The sequence below is a fragment of the Carassius gibelio genome, chromosome B22 (assembly GCF_023724105.1).
Source record: "Carassius gibelio isolate Cgi1373 ecotype wild population from Czech Republic chromosome B22, carGib1.2-hapl.c, whole genome shotgun sequence".
NCBI lineage: Eukaryota > Metazoa > Chordata > Actinopteri > Cypriniformes > Cyprinidae > Carassius > Carassius gibelio.
Genome location: NC_068417.1, coordinates 34,941,899 through 34,966,858, shown reverse-complemented (window position 1 = coordinate 34,966,858; position 24,960 = coordinate 34,941,899). Strand labels below are relative to the sequence as shown.

At 43.6% G+C, this 24,960-nt stretch overlaps 1 protein-coding gene and 1 long non-coding RNA gene across 7 annotated transcripts in view; one reads left to right on the top strand and one right to left on the bottom strand.

The window, feature by feature from the left end:
- The window catches only part of LOC127987351 (NACHT, LRR and PYD domains-containing protein 12-like), a 795,441-nt gene that overhangs the window by 38,062 nt on the left and 732,419 nt on the right, over positions 1-24,960 (top strand). The gene's annotated exons all lie outside the window — the stretch shown is intronic.
- Positions 17,365-23,845, bottom strand: LOC127987374 (uncharacterized). The gene is made up of 2 exons (XR_008161181.1): positions 23,559-23,845; positions 17,365-17,622 (listed from the first exon to the last, which is right to left on the bottom strand). It is a non-coding gene; the product is annotated as an uncharacterized LOC127987374 (long non-coding RNA).

Genomic DNA, 24,960 nt, shown 5'->3' with positions numbered 1-24,960 from the left:
TAGTTTGGCATTGCTTTTGTTGCAAGTCCAGTTTGTTCCAGAGTTTCACTCCACATACAGACACACAATAATATTTACGAGTGGTTTGGGCTCTCGGTAATGAAAAATGTCCAAAACCTCTCAAGTTATGAGCTCGCACAGGAGTTGTAAAAAAACGTTGTAAGTTAGGCGGTAATAATTTGTTAAATGCTTTATATAAGAATATTGATGTATTATATTTTACAAGATCATCAAATTTTAGCAACTTTGACTGCGTAAACAGATTATGAGTATGTTCTAGAAAACCAACCTTGTGAATGATCCTCACAGCTCTTTTCTGTAATATAATCAGAGGATTTATTGTGTTCTGATAAGTATTCCCCCAGACTTCAACACAAAAAGTAAGGTATGGTAGTACCAGGGTGCAGTATAAAATACGGAGTGCATTTTCATCAAGGTATAGTTTTGCTTTATTTATAATTGAGAGGCTTTTTGAGATTTTTGTTTTTATGTATCTGACATGGGATTTCCATGACAATTTACTATCAATTATTACTCCCAAAAATTTAATCTCACTCACTATTTCAATCTGAATACCATCAATACTTATTCTCTGTTCAGACATTTTGTTGCAATTACCGAACATCATTACCTTAGTTTTATTTATATTCAAGGATAATTTATTTGTGTCCATCCACTTTTTTAATATCTTTAGTTCCCTGTTTACCGTATTAACGAGCTCATTATAATCATCACTACTGTAAAATATATTTGTGTCGTCTGCAAATAGTATGAATTTCAGTACTGAAGTTCCCTTCAGAATCTGGTTTAAAGAATGCAAATCAACATTACTTGTAGGACAATCTAGGCTACTAAAATGGGTTGCTTTCTCTAGGCTACTAAATTGAATTGCCCTTAATATGGAGAGCTCAAAATAGGAGCCATTAATGTAAATAGAGGGAGGGAAAAAAATAAAAGGACAGGTCTATCTAAATATATACAGACAAAAAAAAAGGAAACTCATAGTGATCAAAAAGATGAGATAGACTGGAGAATGTGGTAGGATGGGAAATATTTTCTTTAGTCATGGCTCTAATTTAAATTGAGCATTGCTTTTAATCCATATTGCTGTGTATATTGCCTGGTGGTTTACATTTTTTTTCATTGGTTGCAGGAGTGAAATATTAAGCATATTTGCAGCAGCATTTATACATCTGTGTTCATACACCTGGAGCAATAAGCAGCTAGAGTATGGAATCGCTCTGAGGACTCGCCGAAAAGACCATGAGAACATGAGACCAGCATTCTCATGTAGGCATTTCAACTGAGGTTCGCTGTATTTAACGGTGAAATATGAATGTCACTGGTGTTTATTTCTAAGTTTGATGTTACAGTATTGTTCAAAATAATAGCAGTACAATGTGACTAACCAGAATAATCAAGGTTTTTCGTATATTTTTTTATTGCTACGTGGCAAACAAGTTACCAGTAGGTTCAGTAGATTCTCAGAAAACAAATGAGACCCAGCATTCATGATATGCACGCTCTTAAGGCTGTGCAATTGGGCAATTAGTTGAATTAGTTGAAAGGGGTGTGTTCAAAAAAATAGCAGTGTGGCATTCAATCACTGAGGTCATCAATTTTGTGAAGAAACAGGTGTGAATCAGGTGGCCCCTATTTAAGGATGAAGCCAACACTTGTTGAACATGCATTTGAAAGCTGAGGAAAATGGGTCGTTCAAGACATTGTTCAGAAGAACAGCGTACTTTGATTAAAAAGTTGATTAGAGAGGGGAAAACCTATAAAGAGGTGCAAAAAATGATAGGCTGTTCAGCTAAAATGATCTCCAATGCCTTAAAATGGAGAGCAAAACCAGAGAGACGTGGAAGAAAACGGAAGACAACCATCAAAATGGATAGAAGAATAACCAGAATGGCAAAGGCTCAGCCAATGATCACCTCCAGGATGATCAAAGACAGTCTGGAGTTACCTGTAAGTACTGTGACAGTTAGAAGACGTCTGTGTGAAGCTAATCTATTTTCAAGAATCCCCCGCAAAGTCCCTCTGTTAAAAAAAAGGCATGTGCAGAAGAGGTTACAATTTGCCAAAGAACACATCAACTGGCCTAAAGAGAAATGGAGGAACATTTTGTGGACTGATGAGAGTAAAATTGTTCTTTTTGGGTCCAAGGGCCACAGGCAGTTTGTGAGACGACCCCCAAACTCTGAATTCAAGCCACAGTACACAGTGAAGACAGTGAAGCATGGAGGTGCAAGCATCATGATATGGGCATGTTTCTCCTACTATGGTGTTGGGCCTATTTATCGCATACCAGGGATCATGGATCAGTTTGCATATGTTAAAATACTTGAAGAGGTCATGTTGCCCTATGCTGAAGAGGACATGCCCTTGAAATGGTTGTTTCAACAAGACAATGACCCAAAACACACTAGTAAACGGGCAAAGTCTTGGTTCCAAACCAACAAAATTAATGTTATGGAGTGGCCAGCCCAATCTCCAGACCTTAATCCAATTGAGAACTTGTGGGGTGATATCAAAAATGCTGTTTCTGAAGCAAAACCAAGAAATGTGAATGAATTGTGGAATGTTGTTAAAGAATCATGGAGTGGAATAACAGCTGAGAGGTGCCACAAGTTGGTTGACTCCATGCCACACAGATGTCAAGCAGTTTTAAAAAACTGTGGTCATACAACTAAATATTAGTTTAGTGATTCACAGGATTGCTAAATCCCAGGAAAAAAAAAATGTTTGTACAAATTAGTTTTGAGTTTGTACAGTCAAAGGTAGACACTGCTATTTTTTTGAACACACCCCTTTCAACTAATTGCCCAATTGCACAGCCTTAAGAGCGTGCATATCATGAATGCTGGGTCTTGTTTGTTTTCTAACAATCTACTGAACCTACTGGTAACTTGTTTGCCACGTAGCAATAAAAATATACTAAAAACCTTGATTATTCTGGTTAGTCACATTGTACTGCTATTATTTTGAACAATACTGTACATTGTTTGTGTGAGTGAGCGGTTGAGATGAACGCAGCATCAGAAGCAGTGCTTAATTTGTAAATTGCGAGGTCCTGGAACAAAGCGGGGTAACGGATCCGGCATGTGATTACAGGAGGGAGAGGTAACGGATTCGGATTCGAGAAGTAACGCGTTCACTCAATCACATTGCTGGACCAGTTTAAGTGATTTTAAGGGTATGTATCAGTTGCATTTAGGGTCTGCAAGGTCATTAAAATGCCATGCGATTTTAAAACAACAATTTCCAGGCCTAAAAACGTTTTGAAAATTTTTATTTTTCAAATCTCTGTGTAATAGTTATATTTAATCAGGTCCTACATTTCTGTGGTTTTAATAATTCTCGCAGCTTTCAAGTTTATAATGAGGTAAATCCCTGCATTTAACCCAACTTGTAGGTTTGAATAATAAAATAAATCCACACAAACAAGATTCAATCAGTCATTCGAAACCATAAACTCTCTCGGACAGCACTTCACATCAGCACATCTTGTCTGCACTTCAGCGACCTGCTGCAAGCTTTGATACAATACTCACTTGCATTTAGATCGGGACCGCTGACAGAACTGTCACTTGACTTGATTAATCGGGTAATTGTTGCATTGTCACAAAAAAATCTGTAATTTGCACACCTTTTAAGTATTTTAAGCCATTTGGTACTCACGCGCCACATCCTGTATTAGGCTGTGTCCCCTTGCAGTCACATTTAAAACCCGTGCATATAAAGCCGCATCGTGAGTATTAGCCTATATAAAAGTTATTTTTTGTAGTTTGTTGAGTTTAAGCAACCAAATACACACAATATGATGTTGACAAATAACACTGGGGTGGGGGGAGGGAGGGAAAATCAAATATTAAACAACACTGCGTCGTCAGTGTTTGTGTTGTATCAGACACGTAACATTAGGCTATATGAAAAACAAGCTCAAATGGAGTTAACAAGGTCTTTGGCCGGCAGATGAGGAGATCTGTGTTTTGTCCACATCTGAGGCAAGTGCAGCACATTATATGCTTATTGTTGTTATATGGTCGCTTAGTTTTCCTTGTTGTTTTGTAAACTGTGCCAGTGTCTCTGTCTCATGATATAAATGATAAAGCGCTTATGCACAGGATAATCAAAACATACAAAAGTATATTGGCTAGATGGCAAACAACGTACTTCTCCAGTCTTCAAACACACAAAGCGAGGCTTTATGAACTCAGATTCAACGAGCAATCACACAACATTTACAAATGGGTTTTATGAATCTGTTATAATTCATACAAATGACAATTCTGTCAAGTTTTGAATTTTGGTCAAGTTGTTGTTTTCATTGAGCTATTCACTATCATCATTTTGTTTTTAAGCTGAAAAGCAGTACATTGTGCTTCATTTATTACATCAGCTTTCTGCTCTGGTCATGAGAGCAGATATGATTGTTCATAACACAGTAAGTGTTCTCCATTCTAATGTGTGTTATTGTATAATTGGAATTTTATCTTCTACATCCACTATTTCCTAGTCTCTACTGTGATGTCAGTGTCTCCAAATCACAGAATATACACCATTACCAACATCATGTAAACATTCTGATGACTATGACTATTGATGAGGTTACATGGAAACAAAGTAATAGTTTTAACACGTTTACATGGCAGGATTTTAAATTAGTTCAGTTTATAGAAAGTTATCCCACCCCTCTCAAACCAATTATCATTTTGGTTTGGGCAATTTTATTCCTACTGAGGTGTTTATATGGAGCATTTTAATTCAGATTGGACCATCATTCTAAGTTTCTGAAGAGTGTATGCTTCACCTGCTGGACTTCCACCCTCCATTATGCCATTTAAAGCATTAATGCATATTACATGCTCCTCGTGGTGCAGCAAGGGGTCGTATACTTCCCCCTTTACAATCACATTTGCTTTAAAGGGGGGCTACAATTGTGTTTCATGGATTCAGAGTTGTTCACAGTGTTAAAGAAATGGATTTGTGCTAAATATTGCTGTAACACAGTTCAAAAGTCATAATCATCGGGAAGAAGGATGGGGGAACTGGTGGACAATCAAACAATACTTTAATAATCAGAATAAACACCAAACAAAATCAAAACATAAAATAAATCCAGGCCTGGTCCTGGACACTCCTCCGCTGCCCGGTGGACGCCAACAGCTCCTCCGGTTTTGGGCAGTCGGCAGGAGTCCCCATTCCCTGCTCCTACCCGTTCAACCTAGAGTACCCCATCTTCCCCGTCTAGTTATATAGTGAGCTCAAAGTGAGGAGATGGGGTGGAGGAGGGATGCTGATAAACCGTCAATGGATAGAGGTAAGTCAGTAATACTATGGGATTGATTACTTGATTATGGTCCACCTGTGTTGATTAGGCTAAGTATCTGACGCGCTCCTCCCGAATCTTGTTAATAAAACATCATTTAAATTGAATGATATACAAACTGTCGTCGTATTAGACTGCTGCTGCTGGTAGGGGTGTATGCTTCCCCCGTACTTTCAAATATTTGCATAAGCAGCTTAAGCAACATGCTTGTTGTATGCTTCCTTTCTGAGTTGGGGTGATGCTTCCACCATAAATATAGTATCAAGCAACATTTCTCATTGCTGGCCATTCAAATTGCATCAGTTGTGCTGGGGAGTTGGGCATATGGTTGTTTAGGGGGTTTGTCTTGCTGCTCTTCCCGCTCTGTCCAAGCATGGCTGCATGGACAAGCATGTGGAGTGTTGCCCAGAACATAATCATACCGCCAACACTAACTGTATACACTAAATATAATTGTCATAAATATACTTGACAGAAGTGGTCCTGATTGAAATTGAGCAGTGCGTTAGTTCAGTCAGGCCACGTTAGTCACGCTTGCATCAGCTGACAGTCAGCTGTTCCTGACGTGTACCAATCCAGTGTTGACACCTATCACATGCGGTCTATTTAAATTCCCATTCTTCTGCGTCTCTTCCATTGCATCGCTGCTTGCAATTAGCTCCCTCCTCCAAACCCAACTCCACCAACTGAACCTGTAATCGGATCTAACTTTTGTTCTTTCTTTTAGTCTCTTCATTTGAAGCACTCTCTATTACTTTTCATTTACAACTAATGTAATTGTGAATTGTAATTATATATGCTTATAATGGTTCTGTTCTGTACCCCAGGTTTTTTTTTCTTGCTGCTCTCCCTGCTCTGTCCAAGAATGGCTGCATGGACAGGCATGTGGAGTGTTGCCCAGAACATAACCATACACTAACTAGCCAACACTAACTGTTTGCAATATAATTGCCATAAATATACTTGACGGAAGTTGTCTTGATTGAAGTGGGATTATTGCTATTCTTTTTGGGAAAAATATAAATATGACTGTTGTTTCTACGTGTGAGATAGAAAAAGGTAGGGCTTTAGCTGTTCATGTTGAGATAATGAGTTTAATGTTTGTTTTTATTAACATATACGCCCCAAATAATGGATCAGAGAGAATAGGGTTCTTTAGGAAAGTGAATAATAGCTTTAATGTTTTTGATAAGGGTACAATTTTGGTTTTAGGCGGTGATTGGAACTGCACCCTCGATTTTACTCTAGATCGGAATGGGGAGGAACCTTGTCCTTCTTCAGTTAGTATTTTAAGCAATATTATGATTAGGGATTATGATCTACAAACCCGATTCCAAATAAGTTCGGACACTGTACAAGTTGTGAATAAAATTAAAATGCAATGATGTGGAAGTTTGAAATTTCAATCTTATACAGAATACAACATAGATGACATAACAAATGTTTAAACTGAGAAAATGTATAATTTTAAGGGAAAAATAAGTTGATTTTAAATTTCATGGCATCAACACATCTCAAAAAAGTTGGGATGAGTACATATAAGGAACAGCTGGAGGACCATTTTGCAACTTGGAAACATGATTGGGTAAAAAAGAGCATCTCAAAGTGGCAGTGTCTCTCAGAAGTCAAGATGGTCAGAGGTTTACCAATTCCCCCAATGCTGCGGGGAAAAATAGTGGAGCAATATCAGAAAGGATATTCTCAGAGACAAATGGCAAAGAGTTTGAAGTTATAATCATCTACAGTGCATAATATCATCCAAAGATTCAGAGAATCTGGAACAATCTGTGTGCGTGATGTTCAAGGTCGGAAAACCACTGTGGCAAAGTGGAAAACGGTTCTGTGGTCAGACGAATCAAAATCAAACGAATCCTATGCCTAAACTTGAGCAACTTTTCTCCTCAGTCCCCAGATGTTTGCAGACTGTTATAAAAAGAAGAGTGGATGCCACACAGTGGTAAACACAGCCTTGTCCCAAGTTGTGTTGATGCCTTGAAATTTAAAATCAACTTATTTTTCCCCAAAAATTTATACATTTTCTGTTTAAAAATTTGATATTTCATCTGTGTTGTATTCTGAATAAAATACTGAAATGTGAAACTTCCACATCATTGTATTCTGTTTTTATTCACAATTTGTACAGTGTCCCAACTTTTTTGGAATCGGGTTTGTATATATATTTTTTATATTTTGTACGTTTAATTAAAGGATCCTGCAAGCACTTTAATTCCCAAAACCCCCACCCTTTACTCGTACTGCACAAAAGTTGGTTCAATAATGTTGAATGTTACAGGGATTGATAATTACAAATGCAGATCCCACAGTGTTCTTGTTAAATAATTGCTAAGGTTTGCATATGGTGGTGTGTTCTTATACCTTGCAGAACTACCAAAATGTGCTCTAAGTTTGATTGCATCACATAATATAATTTCTGTTATTAGTGTTCATCATCTTTTTGATTACGTCTTTAATAGATTTTTCGTATATTTCTGCCATATGTACATAAACTGACACTCACCACTGATTAGCGACTACTAAATATTGTAAAAAATAAATTTTCTGTAAAGTTGTAAAGTATTGTAAAAAGCGCTATCAAATAAACTTGAACTGAATTGTGTTCTTAATGACAGCTTTCTTAAAAATATATTCTATTCCTAAAATAAGAAATATCATAATTTAACACCTTGCTGACAGTATCGCAACATATCTTATCACAGCCGTTGTATTGTGATCCGTATCGTATAGCTAGATTCCTGGCAATACACAGCCCTATTAAAGATATCAGTGGTAGTAAAGTAGCTGTTACTGTATTTAATAGAAGCGGTGTCTGATTCAAGAATGAACTGATTCTTTTCAATGAACCTTTTAAATCGGTTCATAAATCGCACCAAACGATTCATTCAGGAATTAGAATGACTGTGTGACTGATGCTGCTAAAAGTCATTTACCAATGTTGAATTTTAGGATTGATTATTGAAACTGAAAATCTTCTTTAGGTCAGTTGTTTGTGAACTAAATCTGCTGTAAAGAGTGATCTCTTGAAGTCCACTGAAATGCTTGAATGCAGACACATCAAGACATGTTTTATGTCCAAAAAATCCCCACTTAACATTAAAATAACTCCGGTTAAATAAATAACTCATGCATGTTAAAATAAACTGCAATGCATTTAGGCCTATGTGACATCTCTTTATATATTATTTTACAACAGTATACATTTTTATATTGTTTGGATTAACTAGCTGAGTAGACAGATATGAATATTTCTTCATAACCATACTGAAAATAAATAAATATTGTTAGCTGATGCTAACTGTCTAGGAAAAATAAAAGATGTGATATTCAGAACATGGCAACTTCAGTAATTAAAAAAGGTTAGGTTAGAGGCGGGGATACACACGGTCTGTGCGTGGTGTGCCCGGGATCAAAGCACACTGCTTATGATTTCACGTGTGCTTCAATCCCGGAGGGCTCTCTTCGAGAAGTGAGCCTTTGCCAGCGTTCCTCGCGATGCTGAGGCGGAGCGGCGCTGGCATTCATTGGGTTCGCAGATCGATCTGCTGGAGGGAATGGAGACGGGCACGTCCTTATCTCCTACCTTACCCATCAGATCTGCCCGATTCCGGGGTTTGGAAGCTTGTCTGATTGTTTGATTACATTAAATTCTGAGAAATTGAATGACTTTGAGAAGTTAATATATCACCTCAATGTGTATTGTATCACAATCCAGACCGTGTTTACTTGTCTGATTGTTTGATTGCTTTAAATTCTGAGGAATCTAATGACTGTTATCTAACTTCGAGAAGTTCAATATATCACTTCAAAGTGTATTGTATCACAATCGAGACCATATTTACTTGCTTGTTTGCATTAAATTCTGAGGAATATAATGACAGTTATTTTACTCGTAAAGTTAGATGTACTGGAGGGACTGCTGGTTGGGAGCAGCCCCCTCCACATACAAACAGAGTGTTGCTGCCCGTGTTCCCCGCTTCGGGACCAGAGGCTGAAGCAACGCTCTGGGCCAGTGACTTCTCAGGCTAATCTGAATCTGATGGAGCCGTGCTTCAGGCTGGGAGGTCCACGGCCAAGAAGTCATGACGCATTTCGGTCACGAATACAGAGGGTGGCCCCTACTGGGGTAGAGCGCGGTCCACCTCATTATATGGTGCCCGTCTCACCTCAGTGCCCTCAGGAGGTTGGTCTGCCAACCCTGCCAGAGTTCCAGAGTGCAGCGGCCTCCAGTGAGCTCTGCTCCCAGTTATTTCCGCCCCGCAAGCGTAGCAGAGCTGGGACGCTCGCCGCCCCTTCAGGGGCCTCTTACCCTTACTCGAGAGACTGATTCCCTTAGTAGATTATTTAGCAGCGTGGAAACTACTGTCAAATGTATCTCAATGGGTCCTGCGTACAATAGAAAAATGCTACTGCATTCAGTTTGGTCATCCACCGCCAATATTCAACGGGGTTACACCAACAATAGTCGGCCCCCGGCAGGCTCTGGTTATGGAACAAGAAGTGAATACCCTATTAAGGTAGGAGACCATCGAGGTGGCCCCTTATCTTGACAGAGAGTCCGGGTTTTACAGACGGTTTTTCATAGTTCCAAAGAAGGATGGGGGGCTGCGTCCAATCTCAGACTTACGTGATCTGAACCACTCAGTTATGCCACTGAAGTTCCAAATGCTCACTGTCAAACAGGTCATAGCTCAAATCAGATCCGAGGACTCTCGCATTCTAAATTGTATTGACGATTGGTTGATTTTAGCTCAATCAGAGCAGATGGCAGTTCGACATCGAGATGTCGTTCTCGCACATATGGGGGAGCTGGGTTTGAGACTAAACGCCAAGAAGAGTGTACTTTCTCCAGTTCAGAGAACCACCTATCTAGGCATAGTGTGGAATTTGACCAGGATGCAGGCACGTCGGATCGAGTCAATCCTCACATCAGTCGAGAGAGTCAAAGAAGGCCAGTCACTCACTGTCAAATAGTTTCAGAGATTGTTAGGTCTGATGGCAGCTGTGTCCAATGTGATACCTTTTGGCCTGCTGTACCAATCAATCACCAGGTGGGTCTGCGTTCACGCCCCTTGTACAAGCTGGCACACCAGATCCTTCTGTGGTCCCAGGGCAAACTCCTCTTGCTCAGAGCAGTGTATATTCCTGGGAGATTGAATGTGGGAGCAGACATACCTGTGAGACAGGGGTCAAGGCCCGGGGAATGGAAACTTCACCCCGAGGTGGTGAAGCAGATATGGAGAGTGTTTGGCACACCCCAGGTGGACCTCTTTGCGACTCAGGAGACGTTACAATGTCCCCTCTGGTTCTCTCTAGTTCACCCAGCTCCTCTGGGACTGGACGCTATGATACAGACCTGACAGAGGCTTCGTCTGTACGTATTTACCCCTATTGCTCTGCTCCGGGGTGTTCTGGCAAGAGTACGCCGGGACGGGGTCTGTCTATTATTAGTAGCCCCGTTTTGGCCGGGCCGAGTATGGTTCGCAGATCTAGTCTCGCTCCTCGACAGCTCTCTGTGGGAGATACCGATCAGGACAAACCTACTCTCACAGGCGCAGAGCAAAATAATTCACCCTCACCCGGAGTTGTGGAAACTGTGGGTGTGGCCCCTGATGGGTTGTTAACTGCCCAGTTCGTACAGTTCTGGAGCTCTCTGCGGGGTTAACCCACTCCACCTTAAAGGTGTACGTGGTGGCCATAGCTGCTTACCATGTTCCTTTCAATGATCAGTCAGTGGGTAGACACCCCCTAGTTACACGTTTCCTCCGCTGTGTGCTGTCGAGGCTATCAATGTCTCCTTTGAGTCCTCTGGTCTTCCCCTTCCTTTGGGAGCCAATCTCGATATGCGAGCCACTCCTGGCTCTTCTGTCCTCTTACCTTAGCTGTGCTCTTCGAGATGCTGCGTCGTATCGCTATACTCCCGGCACCCCAATCGGCGCTTGCATCCCTACTCGAAGCTGAAGTCAGCAGCGTGGCAAGTGCCTTTATAGCTTCCTGGTTGCTACGTCACCCCGCCCATGACGTCACACCCTTCCATTGGACAGATTGCACATGATATTCAGAGTCAGTCTCGTCAGGGACGTTCCCCAAAGCATTCGATACAGCGTCTCGTTCCTTCAAGGAACCAGGGTTACATTCGTAACCTTGAGACATTTTGTGCCAGTGTTTATAAGCAATATCTGCTTCTTAAACTTTAAGAAAATTTATTTCAATGGGCAAATGTGTCATCCTCACATTTTGGTGGCTGGTATTTCCAATGGGAATCAGATTTATACATTTAGACACAGATCAGATGTCCAAATATGTATCTAATTTAAAACCAGATTTGTAAGGGGCTCTGGACAGATGCGAAAAAATCAGATCTTGGTCGGATTTTTGTATTTAAATGTGTGCAACAATATCCAATCTGGGTCACAAAAGGAAAAATTGTAATTGTTTGTGCCAGTGTAAATGCAGCCAGAGAGAGAATTTTTTAAGATTTGTTGAGTAACTTCTGGATCTATGTTGATTTCATCAGGATTTCTGCCTGTAAAGTTGGCCAAGAGTCCTTTTTCAAGTGCAGGAGAATACTGCTTGTTTTGTCCAGTAGGAGTGTAAATGACTATATAGAAGTTTTGTAGCTCCGACAGCTGCAGAGCAGTTCTCCACAGCTGTCATAACTTCATCACCCGCGAATGAAGACTATAATAAGGATATTACAAATATTAGTTAGAAACCATTACTTATAGAGCAGGTCCCCACAAGACTTAACCGTACAGTGTTTGTATTCAGTACAATGGGTTTCACAGGACTTTCTGTCATGACTTAGGTCTGTGTTGCTATATTTTTGTCTTGTTGTCTGTGTGTCTAGTCTCAGTACACATGGGTTTTGTTTTGACAGCTCATGTGTTCTGCTGTCAGTGTTTCTTCCCCCTCCCACTCATTACCCTTAATTCCCTGTGTTCCGTCACACCTGTAGCCACCCCTTCCTCATTAGCTCTCCTCTATTTTAGTTCCTCTCATGCTCTGTCTTTTGTCAGACCGTTGTGATTGTTTTGTGCTTCGAGTGTGATTGTTTCAACTTGTCTGCCTAGTCCTGCCTTGTCGTGTTTTTGGATTTGTGTTTTTTTTCCCTCTAGTACTGTTCCTGTCAGTCTAGACTGGTTCTGCGTCCGGTCCCTGCCTCACCTTTCTTTTGGATCTTCTGAGACCTGACCCCCAGCTCCTCTCTGCACTCTGTCCTTTCCTTCAGGGATTTTGGTGTGACTTGACGTTGCGTCCCCAACGACGCTCCGGTGGATGTGATTTGACGTTGCGTCACAGAAGACGTTTGGACTGGTCCCCGCTGCGAGGTTTCTTTGGCTCTGCTCTGAGGAGTAGCCATTCTTTTGTTTTTCCTGTTTGCCCAGTGAGGGCTAATAAACTCTGTTACCTGCATCTGAGTCCTGCGTATCCTTGACAGAACGGTCTGACCACGATGGATTCAGCAGGTGCAGACCAAGTAAGAGTCGCAGTCAGTCAACAAGGCATTCTTCTGGGACAGCATTCCAGCCAGTTGACCACCACCTCAAGGGAGGTTGAGGGCCTCACAGCCCAAGTAGCGGACCTCAATCTCCAGATTCAGAGGCTCCAGCTTGAAGCCTTGGCCAGCAGATCGGCTACTCATGCTGAGCCTGAACCCCATGACAATTGTCCACCGCCATATGATGGGGACCCTAACTCCTGCCGTGCCTTTCTGTCCCAATGTTCTCTGGTCTTCGCCCTCCAGCCTCGGCGCTATGTTACTGAGGAGTCCCAAGTCGCATTCGTGATCACCCTCTTGAAAGGAAAGGCCCGGGACTGGGCAACAGCTGTGTGGGATGCCCGTGCTCCATTCTGTGCCACTTTCCAAGACTTCAGAGCAGACATGATCAAACTGTTTGACCGCTCTGCTCAGGGCGATGAGGCAGCTGCCCAGTTAGCGCGGTTGAGCCAGGGCAGGCAATCAGTCACCGATTACTCCATCCAGTTCAGAACTCTGGCAGCCTCCTGTGACTGGAATGAGGCAGCTTTGCGTGCAAGGTTTCGTGAAGGTTTGGATGATGACATCCAGGATGAGATCGCCACTCATAATCTACCAGAGTCTTGACACCCTCGTGGATCTGGCCCTCCGTGTGGAGGGGCGCCTTCAGCGTAGACATCAGCGGCGTGGTGCTCAGTCCTCCTGGATGCTGGTGGAGGGCGCTCCTAGTAGTGCTTCCACCTCCTTGTCACTGTCAACAGACCCTGAGCCTATGCAAGTGGGGCGTCTTCGCCTCACCCCTAAAGAGAAGCAGGATCGTCTGATTCGGGGCCTGTGTCTGTCCTGCGTACTACCTCCTAGATTCCCCGGGTGCTCCTGTTGTCCTTGGGCACCCGTGGCTGGTGCAGCACAACCCTCATGTGGATTGGTCCGGCAATTCTGTGCTCTCTTGGAGTCAGTCATGTCTTGCGTCTTGTCTTGGTTCTGCTTTGTCTCCTGGCTCTGTGTCTCCTGTTTTTCAGGTTGAGGAGGGTGAACTTGCCGGAGTCCCGGAGGGGTACCGTGATCTTTGTCAGGTCTTCAGCAAGTCCCGGGCCACATCCCTGCCTCCTCATCGGCCGTATGACTGCGCCATCGACCTCCTCCCAGGCACTTCTCCGCCCAAGGGTCGTTTGTATTCCCTGTCTGGTCCTGAGAGAGAGGCCATGGACAAGTATATTCAGGACTCCTTAAATGCCGGCCTCATCCGGCCCTCTTACTCACCTGCTGGGGCTGGGTTCTTCTTTGTTAAGAAGAAGGATGGCTCCCTGCGACCATGCATTGACTACCGTGGCCTCAATGACATCACTGTAAGAAACAGGTATCCTCTGCCTTTGATGTCATCAGCCTTTGAGTTGTTACAGGGAGCCAAGGTCTTTACCAAGCTAGACCTCCGTAATGCCTACCACTTGATCCGTATACGTGAGGGGGATGAGTGGAAGACAGCATTTAACACCCCGACGGGACACTTTGAATATCGGGTCCTACCCTTTGGGCTTACTAATGCCCCAGCTGTCTTCCAGGCCCTGGTGAACGATGTGTTGAGAGACATGGTGAACAGATTTGTCTTTGTGTACCTTGATGATATTCTCATCTTCTCTCCCTCATTGCAGGTCCACACTCAACATGTCCGTCAGGTGCTACAACGGCTGCTGGAGAACCAGCTGTACGTCAAGGCAGAGAAGTGCGTGTTCCATGCCAAGTCGGTTTCGTTCCTGGGGCATATTATCTCGACGGAGGGGATCAAGGCCGATCCCGCTAAGGTAAGGGCCGTGGCCGAGTGGCCAACCCCTGACTCACGGAAGGCGTTGCAGCGGTTCTTGGGGTTCGCCAACTTCTATAGGCGATTTATCAGGAACTTTAGCCTGGTTGCTGCACCCTTTACTGCACTCACCTCTCCTAAGGTATCGTTCATATGGAATGTACCAGCTCAGGAGGCCTTTGGTGCTCTCAAGTCCCGTTTCATCTCTGCTCCTGTTCTTTGTCTCCCAGATCCGGAATGGCAATTCATTGTTGAGGTGGATGCTTCTGATGTCGGGGTAGGCGCGGTCCTGTCCCAGCGGTCCCCAAGGATGGGAAGGTGCATCCTTGCGCCTTCTTTTCTCACCGTCTGAGCCCAGCCGAGCGAAACTATGACATAGGTAACAGGGAGCTGCTGGCAGTCAGGCTGGCCTTGGGGGAGTGGCGCCACTTTTTTTTTGGGCGGTTTAATTTCTCCCTCTCGTATCGGCCAGGATCAAAGAATGTTAAACCTGATGCCCTTTCTCGTTTGTTCGAGAATCCCGGTGAGGAGGTGAGCCCCAGTACCATTCTCTCCAGAGAGGTGGTGGTGGGGTCCCTTCCTTGGGATGTCGAACGACGGGAAAGAGAGGCCGTGCGAGAGGGGGAGGTCCCAAGGGGGTGTCCGGGGGGTCGGTTGTTTGTACCGGCTGCGCTGCGTCCTGAGGTCCTTCGGTGGGGTCATGAGTCCAGAGTTGCCTATCATCCAGGGGTTCGGAGATCGCTGGCTGCCATCCGTCAGCGATTTTGGTGGCCATCCATGGTCCAAGATGTCAGGCAGTTTGTGTTGGCTTGCTCAGTTTGTGCTCAGAATAAGACTTCTAACCAGTCTCCTGTTGGTCTGTTACAGCCTCTACCCATTCCCTCTCGTCCATGGTCACATCTGGCCCTTGATTTCGTCACTGGCCTTCCCCCGTCGAGAGGTAGCACTGTTATTCTGACGGTGGTGGACCGCTTCTCCAAGGCGGCCCATTTTATCCCCTTACCCAAACTCCCCTCCGCCAAGGAGACAGCTCAGGTGGTCGTGGACCACGTCTTCCAGATCCATGGTCTTCCGGTTGATGTGGTCTCCGACAGAGGACCACAATTCGTCTCCCGGTTTTGGAGAGAGTTCTGTAGACAGATCGGGGCCTCTACAAGTCTGTCTTCAGGTTTCCACCCCCAGACCAATGGGCAGGCCAAGCGAGCCAACCAGGATCTTGAGCGTGCTCTCCGCTGCCTAGCATCACCGAGTCCGAGCTCCTGGAGTCAGCATTTGTTGTGGGTTGAATATGCCCACAATTCCCTCCCGGGGGCGTCTACGGATATGTCTCCTTTTCAATGTGCTGTTGGCTATCAACCACCCCTTTTCCCTGCACAGGAACCCTAAGCTGCGGTCCCGTCTGCCGTGGCCTTTGTCCGTAGGTGTCGGCGCACCTGGAGGAGGGCTGAAGAGGCCTTGGCCCGGGCTTCCAGATGGATCAAATTGGCGGCTGACCGTCACCGGACTCCGGCTCCCCAGTACGTTTGCAGACAGAAGGTATGGCTTTCCACCAAAGACCTGCCTCTCCGGGTGCCTTCTCGTAAGCTGGCACCCAGGTTTATTGGGCCATGTCGCATCACCAAGGTCCTGAGTCCGGTGGCAGTGTGGCTCAAGCTTCCTCCCACGCTTGGTCGGGTTCACCCTGTCTTTCACGTGTCCAGGGTTAAGCCTGTGTTTAGGTCCCCCCTTAATCCCATTGTCTCTTCCCCCATACCCCCCTCCCCCCCTTTGTCTAGTGGATGGTACTCCTGTTTACACTGTGAGAAACACTGTTTACACTTTTGGATGCTAGACGCCGTGGTTTCCAGTATCTAGTGGACTGGGAGGGCTACGGTCCTGAGGAGAGGAGTTGGATTCCGGCTCGGGATATTCTGGACCAGACTCTGATTGAGGACTTCCGCCGGCGACGAGGTGAGACCCTCCTGGTTGCGCCTGGTGGCGCTGCTGGAGGGGGGGGGGGGGTACTGTCATGACTTAGGTCTGTGTTGCTATATTTTTGTCTTGTTGTCTGTGTGTCTAGTCTCAAAACACATGGGTTTTGTTTTGACAGCTCATGTGTTCTGCTGTCAGTGTTTCTTCCCCCTCCCACTCATTACCCTTAATTCCCTGTGTTCCGTCACACCTGTAGCCACTCCTTCCTCATTAGCTCTCCTCTATTTTAGTTCCTCTCGTGCTCTGTCTTTTGTCAGACCGTTGTGATTGTTTTGTGCTTCGAGTGTGATTGTTTCAACTTGTCTGCCTAGTCCTGCCTTGTCGTGTTTTTGGATTTGTGTTTTTTTCCCTCTAGTACTGTTCCTGTCAGTCTAGACTGGTTCTGCCTCCGGTCCCTGCCTCACCTTTCTTTTGGATCTTCTGAGACCTGACCCCCAGCTCCTCTCTGCACTCTGTCCTTTCCTTCAGGGATTTTGGTGTGACTTGACGTTGCGTCCCCAACGACGCTCTGGTGGATGTGATTTGACATTGCGTCACAGAAGACGCTTGGACTGGTCCCCGCTGAGAGGTTTCTTTGGCTCTGCTCTGAGGAGTAGCCATTCCTTTGTTTTTACTGTTTGCCCAGTGAGGGCTAATAAACTCTGTTACCTGCATCTGAGTCCTGCATATCCTTGACAACTTTCCATTAACACTTGTTACGGTCCCTACAAAGGTCTAGGAGTTTAAAGGGACGCATAACATAATAGATGGACACGGCTGGAGTATCCCAAAATAATCATTTATTTTAACACAAAATACTCACAAAAGTAACCAAAATCATGAGATAGGGAGCCCAGCCACATAATAAAGAAATAACTAAACTAAAAGAAACAGGCTGGGGCTCCCTACTCCAAAATAACAACAAAATAGGAGCAGGAGACGATGTGGTATGGTGAAGTCTGTGGCTGGCAGCGAGTTCCCTGAAAGGGTCCGCCTCCATCCATTTTATAGCCTTGTTTCCCCAGCTCGACCAATCAGAATCTGGAGACAAAAGAATTAAGAAATGAGCACTACTAATTAGTTGAGGACTCTGGGCCGGGGCGTACGTGAGACACACGTAACACCCCCACCCCCAGATGGTGAATGGGGAGCCAAAAATAAAGAAATCCCCCAATCACCATGTAACAACGCGCGACAACGCATCTGCCAGGACATTATTTTTGCCAGCTACATGTTTTATCTCCAGATTAAAATCTTGAACAAACAGAGCCCATCTCATTAAGCGCTGATTGGAATTACGCATTTGATTAATAAAAATCAGAGGATTGTGGTCTGTATAAACTGTAACTGGACGCGAAGAGGATCCAATATAAACCTCAAAATTATTAAGGGCCAAAATTAGAGCGAGAGCCTCTTTTTCAATTGTCGAGTAAGACTTTTGATGTTTTTGAAATTTTTTAGAAAAGTAGCACACAGGGTGTTCAATACCATCAGACCCATCCTGCAACAAAACAGCACCTGCTCCCGCATCACTAGCATCAATAGCTAGTTTAAAATCACGATCGTACACTGGAGCAGCAAGAACCGGTGCGTGCATCAGAAGGGCTTTAAGAGACTCAAAAGCATGCTGGCATTCTGGTGACCACTTAAAGGTAGTTTTTGGACTCAACAAGTCAGTGAGTGGGACAGCCACTGAAGAAAAGTTTTTACAAAAACTTCGGTAATACCCAGTCATTCCCAAGAACCGCTGTAATTCACGACGAGTTGAAGGGACTGGGAATGATGTGATAGCCTCAATCTTTGCTTCTACCGGCTTCACCATGCCCCCACCAACTATTTTACCCAAATAAACTACGGTCGCTTGAGCAAAATCACATTTGGCCAAATTAACGGTTAAGTTTGCATCAACCAGCCTCTGAAAAACCTGGTTTAACTGATCGATGTGCTCATCCCATGTTGCAGAGTGCACCACTATGTCATCCAAATACGCCTCACACCCTGACACCCCCCACAAAACGCGGTTAACCAACCGCTGAAAAGTAGCAGGCGCATTGCGTACCCCAAAAGGCATTACAGTATACTGTAAAAATGCATCAGGGGTAACAAATGCACTAATTTCTCTGGCACGCTGAGTTAAAGGCACCTGCCAATAGCCTTTAAGTAGATCTAACTTTGTCACAAAAGCTGCGGACCCCACACGGTCAACACAATCCTCCATACGAGGAAGAGGATGACAGTCAGGCTTAGTGACATTGTTAACCTTCCTAAAGTCTGTGCAAAAACGGTCAGACCCATCAGACTTGATAGCAAGAAGACAGGGCGAACTCCATGAGCTAATACTAGGTTCCGCAATGCCATGTGACAACATATAGTTAACTTGGTTTTGGAGGCGTTGACGTTTTTCAGGGTTGACACGATACGGATGCTGTTTAATTGGCGTGTTGTCACCAACGTCAATATCATGCTGTAATACATGTGTTTGGGATGGCACATCTGAAAACAGTGAAACATGACCTTTGATTAATCTTAAAATGTCTATACGCTGTGAACAAGGGAGATGCAAAAAACAAGAATCAAGGTTAGCAAGCATCTCAGAATTTTTTAAACGACCTTGAATTGTAGCAACAGAAGGGCTCTCCATGTCACAATCGACATCAGAAAAATCTAGCAACTCACAGGCCTCAAGAACGGTTTCAGCACCGAATGGCAACACCGAAGGATCATTTACCTTCAAAGCACTAGGCCGAGGCGAACAGACAGTTGAACATTCAGCATTGGACAAGGCCATGACTGCATTAACATCACCAAGACTGAACTTGTTTAACTGCTCACGATCATAATAAGGTTTGATCATATTAATATGACAAAGTCTGCTACGACGAGCACGGTCAGGAGTAGCTATGATATAATCCCGGTCACTGACTTTCTTTTCTATTACATAGGGGCCACTGTAACGTGCCTGAAGGCTGGACCCAGTAATGGGTAAAAACACCAAAACTTTATCCCCAGGCTTAAACTGTCTGGCCACTGCCTTTTTATCAAACCAGCCTTTCATCTTCGACTGAGCAGCAGACAAGTGTTGTGTAGCCAATTCACAAGCACGATGTAACTTGTAGCGAAAGGAACTGACATAATCAAGCAGATTTTTCGGTTGAGACTCATTCAACCAATTCTCCCGAAGCAGTTTTAAAGGACCACGTACATTATGAGCGAACACTAAATCTGCTGGACTAAAACCAGTAGATTCCTGCACAGCTTCCCGAGCTGCAAATAGCAGAAGATGTACACCATCATCCCATTCTTTTTCATTTTCAAGGCAATAAGCACGAAGCATAGATTTAAGGGTTTGATGAAACCTTTCAAGTGTACCTTGGCTTTCCGGATGGTAAGCGCTTGAAAAACAATGGGTGATGTTCAGCTGACCGACCACTTGTGCAAACACACGAGACATAAAGTTTGTGCCCTGGTCTGTTTGAATTACCCTAGGGAGTCCAAACAATGAGAAAAACTTAACCAGTGCCTTTACAACTGCAGGTGCAGTGATTTTTCGCATAGGTATAGCTTCAGGAAAGCGTGTTGAAGCACACATAATGGTCAACAAAAACTGGTTACCAGATTTGGTACGGGTCAACGGACCCACACAATCAACAATAACGTGATCAAATGGTGAATCAACAGCTGGAATGGGGAATAAAGGGAATGGTGGAATGGGTGGATTCGACTTTCCAGAAACTTGACACGTATGACATGTTCTACAGTGTAACTTTACATCCCGTTTTAACCCTGGCCAAAAAAATTGGCGCAAAATACGACTGTAGGTTTTGGTAACCCCTAGATGACCGGATAACGGATTGTCATGTGCCAGACTCAGTATCTCATTGCGAAAATAGTTTGGAACAACAACCTGTGTGACAACACTCCAATCATCCTTTGTGGAAGCGTAAGATGGTGTCCACTTACGCAGCAGTAAATCTTTTTTAAGAAAATAACCAGAAGCCATATCTGCAAGCTGATCCTCAGAAACAACTAATTCAAACAAAGAGGAGAGCGACGGATCACGCTTCTGCTCTAAAATCAAATGTTTCCGAGACATCTGCGAGCCACCAAAGCTCTCCAATTGTTCCTTTGGCTCTTGCACAGTATTTAGCAACCGGTGCACGCTACCTTCACATGACACCATGGTATCAGAGGTTGTAGGAGGAAGACACGTGTTGGAACTAATAGATAACTTTGACTCCATTTCAGGATGCACCATAAAGCTACCCTCTAAACAATCATGCTCCAAAACATTAGCTTTAGCCATAGAACGCGTGACAGCACATACAGGAAACACTGTGGGATATTTCATCTGCAATTCATCAGGGCCTTCAGAGACAAGGGGCACAGTAGTAACTTCAGGATTTACTAGAATTTTACCCCCAGCCAAATCATTTCCCAAAAGAAAATCCACTCCTTTAATAGGAAAAACAGTGCATGCAGCCACTGCAACTGGACCAGACACCAGGTCAGACTCGAGCTGAATAGAGTGCATGGGCAAATTTACAAACTTCATTCCAAAACCCTGCACCAGCTCATCGCAGCTTAAGGAAGTTTTATCTGAAAGAGGCAACACACTTTGAAGAATAATAGATCTAGAAGCAGCAGTATCACGCAAAATTGTTACTGGGACCTTTACACAGCTGTCAGGCAATGAGACTTCACCCTTCATAATAAAAGGAGAATAAATGTCCAAATCCATGTGTTCAGTTTGAGGGGGCTGTGGTACTATTGATGTTTTGACTAGCACAACTGCCTTAGGTTTCTTTTTATTCAACAGAAAACAGCTGTTTATTAGATGGCCACGCTTTTTACAGTAAGCACACACAGGCCTCGCCTTAGTTATACTGTCTTTAGGACTGACATGCTCATTAAAGTGAGGGTGCGTAATAGGACCACGCTGCGACAAAGGAAAAGGCGGCTTTTCAAAGCTCTCTTTGTGGATCAGAACATATTCATCAGCTAATATAGCAGCAGCCGACACAGTAGTGACTTTTTGTTCATTCAAGTATGTTGCAATTTTGTCTGGCAGACAATTTTTAAATTCCTCCATGAGGATTAAATCACGAAGCTGCTCAAAGTTCTTCACCTCTTGTGCAGAACACCAACGATCAAACAATACAATTTTCTCACAACCAAATTCAGCATAACTTTGGCCCTCGGCCTTCTTATAACGGCGAAACTTCTGCCTATAAGCCTCAGGAACCAACTCATAAGACCTTAGAACTGCAGATTTCACCTGGTAATAATCTAAACTTGCATCAGGCGAAAGAGAAGCATACGCCTCCTGGGCTTTACCCGTAAATACACATTGCAGAAGAAGAGGCCAAACCTCCGTAGGCCACTTTAAGGTCGTTGCTACTCGTTCAAACAGCACAAAATATTTGTCAACATCTTTGTCAGAAAAAGGCGGGATTAAACGAATGCATTTATTAACATCAAAATCGATGTCCATAGCAGAATCCCTGCTCAACTGTCTAGCTTTAACGCGTACTGATTCATGTCTTCCGGTCTCCTCGATTTCAAATTTGCGCAGCTCAAACTCATGCTGGAGCTCTTTTTCCTTAAGATCTAAGCGTTTCATTTCCACCTGTAACTCAAGTTTACGCAGCTCCGGATCGGGATGCGTGACAAAATGTGAAGGGACAGCGCTGATAGGAGGGAGAAACTTTCTTTCAGCTAAGGCAGTGTGCAATTGATATTTAATATCTTGTTTTTTATCTTGTTTTGAGATGGGCACTTTAAAATGAGCAGCAATCGAGATCAGATTATTTTTAGTGCATTGTTCAAATTCTTCTAAATTTGGGTGAGCTACAAAGTCCTCTAGACTAAACTCCATAATGAGACCGAAAAAACACGCAGTCAAAATATAGAAAACACTTAAAGAGGACAAAAAGACCGCGTCAAGCCTCATCCAGCCAACAGCAAAATACAAAACAACAGAAGCCAAAATACATAATAGCTACTGTTATTTGGGAAATGCACTGTGAAGTGAAGTGGTGATTCAGAATAGCGCACAGCAAAAACACGAAGCAAACCAATGCACCCCTCTATCTGTACCTGCCTTACACAATCTCACCTGTCTCACTAAAACCCTAGTCTTCACGCAGGTTCTGCGGCGGGTTTTTATGCACTGAAAACCAGTAGGTTTGAGAGGCCAAATAGACAACCACCCAATAGCCTACGGACGTGCTCCCGAGATAACTGCTTTCGCAGCTAACACTAACCGCTCCCCCGCGACACTATCAACACAAAAAGAAAATAGGTGAAGCCCAAAGGACAACACCTCTTCAGCCTAACAGGGGAGAAAAGGCCGCTATCAATCAAAAAACAGTGCACGAGAGAAAAAACACTTCACTCACCTGCATTTCCCGCGACAATACCAAGTAAAGGGTCTCAAAAATGAAGAATACTCCTAAACACAACAAATAAACTTGTCCATCAAAGCACGCACGCTTCTGCTTATAATGCGCCGCACGGAATTCCCAATGACTGGAAAACCCCTCGAGCAATGACGTCATTACGGTTACTCATTCATAAATAGTTCAAAAAGCTTGGCGCGAACTGGGAACAAAGAAAGTGACGAAAAGGTACACCAAAAATCCCTTTAAGCGCAATAAAAAAAACGTTTTGACTATATTCAATGTAAAGAATGACTTGAACTAGCCTACAGCTTTTTGGTACAATATAGCATGAAGTGAAGCGGCTTGCAATTAAGTTGTAGCAAATCGAATTAAACCACATCCAAAACAATTTTCCGACCATATAATTTTGTTGAAAAAAAAAACGTTAACTCAGTTAATTAAAAATAGTTGTGACGAGCCCCCAATTATGTTACGGTCCCTACAAAGGTCTAGGAGTTTAAAGGGACGCATAACATAATAGATGGACACGGCTGGAGTATCCCAAAATAATCATTTATTTTAACACAAAATACTCACAAAAGTAACCAAAATCATGAGATAGGGAGCCCAGCCACATAATAAAGAAATAACTAAACTAAAAGAAACAGGCTGGGGCTCCCTACTCCAAAATAACAACAAAATAGGAGCAGGAGACGATGTGGTATGGTGAAGTCTGTGGCTGGCAGCGAGTTCCCTGAAAGGGTCCGCCTCCATCCATTTTATAGCCTTGTTTCCCCAGCTCGACCAATCAGAATCTGGAGACAAAAGAATTAAGAAATGAGCACTACTAATTAGTTGAGGACTCTGGGCCGGGGCGTACGTGAGACACACGTAACAACACTCTACAGGACCGCACAAATATCACACCAGAAACAGTGTGTATGTGCTGCTGTTTGACCTCAAGACTAAAAATAACATTAATAATAATAATCTGTTTGTATTTAAGACTGAAACTAACTAACTAACTGAAAACTATAATAAAGATGAAGCAAATATTAGTTAAAACCATTACTTATAGAGCGGGTCCCCACAACACTCAATGTATAATGTGTCTGCATCAGAAACTGCATTCTTCTATTGTATTTCACAGGAATTGAAGTGGGAAAGAGGGAGCAGGAGGCAGTGGCAGAGCCAGAGGGGTGTCCAGGATGGCACTGGACACCCCTGACATCTGATCGGCCAACCCAATAATTACTATGCTACTTTCTTTTTATTCAATCATACTGAAAGAAGCATTTAATTTAGCCGCAAAAAAGGATGTGAGGCGTCTGCTCTAGTGTTCCGCATCACATTTCATCACTTCTTTTTCTAGCCTCTCGTGTATGTGCTCTCACGTCACAGGTTCATTTTCATGAAAACATCGCAGAGCAGAGAGGACACAGACAACGAGCTGATAGACACAAAACAGCAGGAAACGAAGTCTCAGCATTCAAAATCGTCATTCAAGCTTTATTAAAGGGGGGGTGAAATGCTCATTTTCACTCAGTCTCCCGTTAATCTTGAGTACCTATAGAGTAGTACTGCATACTTCATATCTCCAAAAAGTCTTTAGTTTTATTATATTTATAAGAGAAAAATAGTCTGTGCCGATTTTTTCCTGAAAAACACGAGCCGCTGGAGGCATGACGTGTGGGCGAAGCTAAAGAATCACGAGCGCGAGTAGGCTTTTGCGTTGAGAGCATCTGGAAGTTGTGACATTACCGTGAGGAGAAAAAAAAAAACATCATCCAAAACAAATCATGTCTAACAGTCAGATTCAGCCGTTTATTTATGATACAGAATTAGATCCTGAAGCTGAAACTGAACGAGAGCAGCAGGAGCAACGAATACAACAGCGTCTCTATGTGGTATGTATTGAAACTGTATATATTTGCTAATGTAACCCCTCTCTCCCGGGTCCTTTCTGACGCTCCTCGCACTCGCTCCGAGCGGGGCTCGA